Below are 7448 nucleotides of genomic sequence, written 5' to 3' on the forward strand. Positions count from 1 at the left end.
ATGAATATTTTTGGGGTGAATTAGAAAGTGGGATTTGGGGTCTGAGAGAAAATAGGGGATGAAACACAGGATTTGAGTTCCAAAATGGGTGGGAAAAATGAGGATTTTGGGGTAACAGTTGAAGGTTGGGGGGATTGGGTTAAAAAAGCGGGCATGTTGGTCCACACCACACTCGCGGCGCATTTCGTCAAACGCGGCAAAAAGGGAATTTCTCCCGCGCAAATTCTATCGCTCGCCGAGATACCAGCGCCATCTTGGGTCAGAAATGGGGGGTTTTGGGGTCAAAATGGGTGAAAACAGCGGGATGTCCTTCTCGGGGGACAGAACTGGGACCCAATGAGGTGAGATTTGGGGTGAAAATACGCGATTTTGGGCAAATTGGGGGGGAAAATGGGGATTTGGGTGAACAAAAGTGGGATTTTGGCGGTCAGAACTGGGGGATTTTGGGGCGTCAGAAATGGATTTTGGGTCAAAGATGGTGGGGGGAAAACAGGGGGTTTTCGGGGAAACAATGGACCCAAGGAGGTGAGATTGGGGTGAAAAAGGGCGATTTTGGGCAAATTTGAGTCAAAAATGGGGGATTTCTTGGGTAGAAATGGGGGATTTGGGGTCAAAATGGGGCAAAAAGGGCAAATTTTGGGGGGAAGAGAGAGGATGATCAGACATTGGAGCGAGAACGTAAATCAAGCCGGATTTTCGCGTCACACACACGTGGGAGATGATAACGAATGCGAATCAGTAGCTACCGGATAGGCGATCAAAAAATAGGGTTGAGACACACAAGGAGATCGTCAGTGCAAGGAACAATGGACCAATAGTGAGATTTCGGGGTGAAAAAGGGGATTTTGGGTCAAATTTGGCGGGACAAAGATGGGTTTTGGGGTCCAAGATACTGGGGGATTTGGGGTCAAAATGGGGTGAAAAAGGGCCAATTTCTGGGCAATTTGGTGAGGGAAAGTGTGAATTGGGTCACGAAATGGGGTTTTGGGGTGAAAAAGTGGATTTTTTAGGGTCAGAAAATGCGGGATTTTATTAGGGCACACACACTGAGGTGGAAAAAGGGGCATTTGGGAGGGAGAACTTATATGTGCGGAGACACAAATGAGTAGTTGAATAGAAGATTTGCGTAGAAATAAGGAGCCATGCTTGCGCGGACAAATTTGGGGGGGAAAACAGTGCAGAGCGGATCTATGTGAGAGTTCTCAGAAGAATGAGGAGGGATTATGGGGGCCGTGCCAAGAAAGTGGAAGAGCCAAAGGAAACTACGCCAACAGGCGCGGCAATCTCTCTGGTACGGCAAACATTTCTTCAGGATAGTGGTGGAAAAAAGTTACAGGATCTTTGGGTAAAATATGGAGATTTTGGGTGAAAAAAGTGGCCATTTTGGTGTCGAGAAGTGGCGGTATATTGGGTCAATAATGGGTGGAAAAAGGCGGGGGGCAGTGTCGCCATCAGATCAGGAGTCGATCAGACACGATGGAGGGGCAAGCGAACTTGAGGCACCTGCGTTAATGAGCAATCGAGGTCTAGAGATCTAAGACGGGTGAAAAACGCGCAATGTTGGATTGGGCGAAGCAATATGCCTCGCGGTATAACATAGGAGACGAATTCAGATAGCCGGGGAGCGCGCGTATGTAGAAAGCAGAGGGTGTCGGAGAGATTTTGGGGTCAGAAATGGGGGGAATTTGGGTCCAGAATCGGAATCTTGGGTCAAGAATGGTGAAAAAGTGGGTTTATCGTGGCGAAACAATGGGACCAAGGAAGGTTGAGATTTTGGGGTGCCAACAAGGAGCGATTTTGGGCAATTTGAAGTCAACAAAAATGGGGATTCGGTTTGGGTCAAAATGGGATCTTTGGGGTCAGAAATGGGGGGATATTTTGGGGTCAAAATGGGTGGAAAAAGGGGGTTTTGGGGGGGAACAATGGGACCCAATGACGCGTGAGATGGGGATGCAAAACGGCGATATTGGGCAGAATTGGCGAGGAAATGGGGATTCTTGGGAGTGACAAAAGTGGATTTCTGGGGTCAGCAATGGCGGGATTTGCGGGTCACAAATGGGGTTGAAAAAAGGGCACATTTGGGGGCAAATTTGTGGGAAACGTCTGGGATTTTTGGGCGGGGTTTTCCCCCCCTCAAGGAAAAAGAAAGATGGTGGTTTGGGATGTGAAAAAGTTGGATTTTGGGCGGTCGAAATGGGGATTTTGGATCAAAATGGTGGCAAAGGGGTTTGGGGAAAACAATTGGACCGCCAAAATGAGCGTGAGATCTTGGGGTGAACACAGCCATTTTGGGCAAATTACGGCGGTCAAAAAATGATTTTGGGGTCAAACTTGGGCTTGTTGGGGGTGAGTAGGTTTGTTGGGGTGAAAAATGAGGAGATTGTGGGGTGGAAAATTGGGGGAATGTTGGGTCAAAGTAATATGGGCGAGGAATTTGGGGACAAAGGGATTTGGGGCAACATTTTGGGGAAAATGGGGATTTTTGGGAAAAAGTGGGGATTCTTGTGGGTCCGGAAATGGGATTTGGGGTCAAAAATAGTGGATGATTAGCTTGGGTCGAGAGAAACGGGAGGTTATGGTCCAAACATTGGGGGGAAGAGGGGTGATTGAATTAAAATAGGGGTAAAAAGGCGTGCGATTCTGCGGGCAACTTGGGGGGGAAGGAAAAATGGGTTTTTGGGTGAAAAAAGTGATTTTGGGTCAAAATGGGGATTTAGGCAAACAGTGGGACGCGAAATCGCCAGGTGATTTTGGGGGGAAAAAGGGTGTGGGGGCAAACAAGTGCAGACCCAATGAAGGTGAGATTTGGGTATAAACGGCCATTTTGGGCCAAATTGGGGGTCGAATAATGGGGATGTGGGGTGAAAACAGTGGAATTTTGGGGGTCAAATGGGGATTTGGGAGTCAAAATGGGGGATTGGGTCAAAATGGGGTGGAAAATAGGGGGTTTTGGGGGAACAATGACTCAATGAGGTGGAGAAATTTGACGGTGAAAAAGGGCCCAATTTTGGGCAAATCTGGGCGGACAGAATGGGGATTTTTGGGAGTGAAAAAGTGGGGAATTTGGGGTCCCATAACATGGTGGATCTTGGGTCAAATGGGTGAAAAATGAGAATGTGGGGTCTAAAAGTTGAAAGGTTTGGGGGGATTTGGGGTGACAAGAGGAATAATTGTGTCAAAAATCGGAATATTGGGTCAACAAATGGGGATTTGGGGTCAACAATGGGCAAAAAATGAGCAATGTGGGCCAAATCTGGGGGGAAGGTGGTTATGGGGTAATGGGGGGAGTTTCTTGGGATGAGAAAAGGGGAATGGGGTCAAAATGGAGCGGAAAAATGGGAGTTGGTCAAAAGGGATTTATGGAGTTAAAAGGGATTTTGGGTCAACAAATGGGAAACTTTTGGGTCAAAAGGAGGAAAAAGGGATTTGGGTGTAACATTGGGATTCGGGGCGAAAATGGGATTTGGGGTAATTTGGCGGGAAAGAGGCTGATTTTATGGGGTCAAAAAGGAGGAATTGGGTCAAAAAACTTGGGGACATTCTCGGGGAGAAAAAGGGGGCTTTTTTGGGTGAAAAAAGGGAACGTTTGGGGCATGAATCGTGAGGAAGAACCGGGACTGGCCCTCCCCTTCGGGGGGCGGGCCGAAGACACCGGGGCCATTTTGTGGGCAATTTTGGGGCTCCGGAAATATTGGGTTTTATGGGGCGCGGACAAATAGAGGGTATTGGTTCCCCCGGGAAAAGGGGGAAAAAAAGTGCGATTTTGGGGATGGTATGGGGGAATTTTGGGGTGAAAAAAAGGGATTTCGGGGTAACATGGGGGGGCAATGGCTTTGGGTTAAATGGCATTTTGGGGGCAAAAAGCGGATTTGGAGTCAAATGTGGAAAATGGGCCGCTTGTGGGTCAAAATGGCCGGATTTGCGGGTGAAAGTGGGATTTGGGTCAAAATGGAATTTTTGGTCAAATGGAAGGAAAAAAATGGAGTTGGGGGCGTAATTGGGGATTTGGGGCGAAAAATGGGATTTGGGGGTAATTGGGGGAAAATTGATTTTGGGTCAGAAAGGGAATCTTGGTCAAAAACTGGGGAATTTGGGTTGAAAAATGGGGATTTGGAGAAAAAGGGAAAATTTTGGGCAAATTAGGGGGAAATAGGGTGTTTTGGGGGAAAAGGGCCATTTGGCGCAAATTGGGGGGAAAAGGGATTTGCGTCCAAAATGAGAGATTTGGGGTGAAAAAGTGGATTTTGGGTCAGAAAATGGGGATTTGGGTCGAAAACCACCCAAACAGGGGATTGTTTGGGTCGTAAAAGTGAAGTTTTGGGGAATTATGGCAGGTGAATAAAGGGGATCTGCTGGTTATAAAACTTTCGGATACTTTTCCTCCGGGCCGGCGCTAATAAATGGGGAATGTATGGGGTCCAACATGGGGCAAAAAGGGGCAATTTTGGCAAGAATTTGGTGGGGAAAAGTGGGAATGTTGGGTCAAAATGGGCGGAAAAAATGGGGATTGGGGTCAAAATGGATTGTTATTGAGCGAGTTAAAGGGATTTGCGGTCAAAATGCGGACATTTTGGGTCAAAATGGGAGGAAAAAGGATTTTGGGTGTTAATTGGGATTTTGGGGTGAAAATGGATTGGTTGAATTTTTGGGGGAAAAAGTGGAATTTTTCGCGTCAAAACAGGGGAATTTGGTCAAAAAACTGGAGCAAATTGGGGTGAAAAAGGGCATTGTGGCGGCAAATTGCGGAGATTCGGGGTGAAAAAAGGGGATTTGGGGAGATCTGGGAGCAAAAACTGATTTTTGGGTCAAAAATGGGGTATTTGGGGGTCAAACTGGGGACTCCTCCTGGGGTGAAAAAAGGCAATCTGGGCGCACAACCATCGTGGGAAAAGGGGATTTGGGTCAAGAAATGGGCATTTTGGTCAAAATGGGAGGACAAAATGGATTTTGTGGGGAGCGAACAATCGGGTTTTTTGGGGTATTTGGGGGGGAAAAGGTGGATTTTGGGATCAAAAAGGGAATTTGTCAAAACTGGGGAATTTGGGAGAAAAAGGAAGGATTTTGGGGTGAAAAAGGGGAATTTTTGGGCAAATTGGGGAACAGGGTGTTTTTGGGGGAGAAAGGAGCGATTTTTGGCAAATTGGGGTCAAAAGGGGCATTTGGGGCGTGAAAAATGGGATGGGGTCCAAATGGGAAAAAAGTGGGATTTTGGGGAAGATGGGGGATTTTTGGGTGCACAAAGGAAGGATTTTTGGGGTTCAACCTCGGGGGAAAATGGGACTCTTTTGGTGTGAAAATGGCATTTTATGGGGGGGCAAAAGGGGATTTGGGGTCAACAGGGTGGAAAAATGGGAATTTTGGTCAAAAGGATTTTTGGTGTGAGAAGTTGGATTTTGGGTGAAAATGGGGGAATTTTGGGTCAAAATGGAAGGAAAGAATGGAATTTTGGGGGTTAATGGGGGGATTTGGAGGGCGAAAATGGGCACTGTTGGGGTAATTGGGGGCAAACAGGTCGATTTTGGGGTCAGAAAAGGGAATTTGGGTCCAAAAACTGGGAATTTGCGGGTGAAAAAGAGAATTTGGGGTGAAAAAGGGGAATTTGGGCAAATTGGGGGGAAAAGGGTGTTTTGGGGGGAAAAGGGCCAATTGGGCAAATTTGGGGGGAAACTGGGGTTTGGGGGGAAAATAGGGGATTGGTCCAATAATGGGAAACAAAGTGATTTGGGGAGGTATGGAGGGATTTGGGGTGAAAATGAGGAATTGGGATCAACCAATGGATGGGAGATGGACTTTTGGGGGAAAATGGGCATTTGGAGGCAAAAATGGGGGATTGTTGGGTCAAAATGGGTGAAAAATGGGGAATCTTGGGGTCAAAATGGGGATTTTTGGGAGTTTTAAAGGGGATTTTGGGTCAAAAATGGGGAATTTTGGGTCAAAATGGGAGGAAAAAGGGATTTTGGGGGTGTAAATTGGGGGGATTTGGGGCGAAAATGGATTGGGGTAACTTTGGGGGGGAAAAGTGATCTTTTGGGTCTAAAAAGCGAGAATTTGGGGTCAAAAAGGGAAATCTGGGGTGAAAAAGGAGTGATTTTGGGTGAAAAAGCGGGAATTTGCGGGCAGAATTTGGGGGAAAAAGGGTGTTGGGGGGGAAAAAGGGCATTGGTCAAATTTAGGGGGGGAAATGGGGGTTTTTGGGGTGAAAAATGGGGATTTGGGGTCAAAATGGGGGGAAAAAAGTGGATTTGGGGAGGTATGGGGGATTTTTGGGTTTAAAAAGAGGGATTTTGGGGTCAAACATGGGGATGGGACTTTTGGGGGTGAAAATGGGCATTTTGGGGAAAAAGGGAAATGTGGGGTCCAAAATGGGCGTAAACAATGGGGTTTTGGGGTCAAAATTGGGATTTTTGGGGTGAGAAGTGGGATTTTGGGGTGAAAATGGGGGATTTGGGGATGAAAAACGGGCCAATTTGGGGAAAAAAAGGGGATTGTTGGGGATGACAAAAGGGAGAGATTGGGCAAATTGGGAGGGAATTTGGGGTGCGAAAAAGGGGATTGGGGGCGCAAATGGGGTGATTATAAGGGGATTTTCTGGGAGGGGGTGAAAAATGGGGAGTGGGCAAAAATGGTGGGATTCTGGGGTTATTTGGTGGTGAAGAAGGGATTTGGGCTCTTGGGTTTTGGGGTCAAAACTTGCAATTTTGGCGCAAATGGGGGGGGTTTTGGGGGGGGGGAAGGGCATTTGCGGTCAAAATGGTTCGAACAAATGGGGAATTTTGGGCGTGAAAAAGGGAGAGAACCTTGTGAGGTCCAGAATGGGGGGTATTTGGGGTAAACTTGGGGGGGATTTTGGGGGGAGAAAAAAGAGAACTGGGCAAAATGGGGGGAATTTGGGGTCAAAATGGGAAAAAGTGGGGCTTTTTGGGTCAAAATTGGGATTTTATGGGTGAGCAAGTGGATTTTTGGGTGAAAATTGGCGCCGCACTGGGTCAAAAACTCTGGGAATATTTGGGAGCAAAAAGGGGGGATTTTGGGGTGAAAAAGGAGAATTGGGTAAAATTCGGGAGAAAAGCGGTGTTTTTGGGGTGAAAAAAGGCAATTGGGACAAATTTATGGGGGAAAATGGGGATTTGCGGGGCAAAAAGGGGATTTGGGGTCAAAATGGGTGGAAAAATGGGGATTTTGGGGTCAAAATGGGGATTTTTGGGGGTGAAAAGTGGGATTTTGGGGTGAAAATGGGCTTTGGGGAGTGAAAAGAGGGCCCCCCTTTTTCCACCCATTTTGACCCCAAATCCCCCATTTCTGACCCCAAAATCCCACTTTTTCACCCCAAAATCCTCCATTTTTGACCCCAAATCCCACTTTTCCCCACCAAATTTGCCCAAAATTGCCCTTTTTTGCCCCATTTTGACCCCAAATCCCCCATTTCTGACCCCAAAACCCCATTTTTC

General features: G+C 47.2%; 1 protein-coding gene across 1 annotated transcript in view; it reads right to left on the reverse strand.

The window, feature by feature from the left end:
• Nucleotides 1-7448, reverse strand: part of LOC107307301 (mitochondrial import receptor subunit TOM40 homolog) — a 22089-nt gene that overhangs the window by 10940 nt on the left and 3701 nt on the right. The window lies entirely within an intron of this gene.

Source organism: Coturnix japonica, unplaced genomic scaffold (assembly GCF_001577835.2).
Source record: "Coturnix japonica isolate 7356 unplaced genomic scaffold, Coturnix japonica 2.1 chrUnrandom536, whole genome shotgun sequence".
NCBI lineage: Eukaryota > Metazoa > Chordata > Aves > Galliformes > Phasianidae > Coturnix > Coturnix japonica.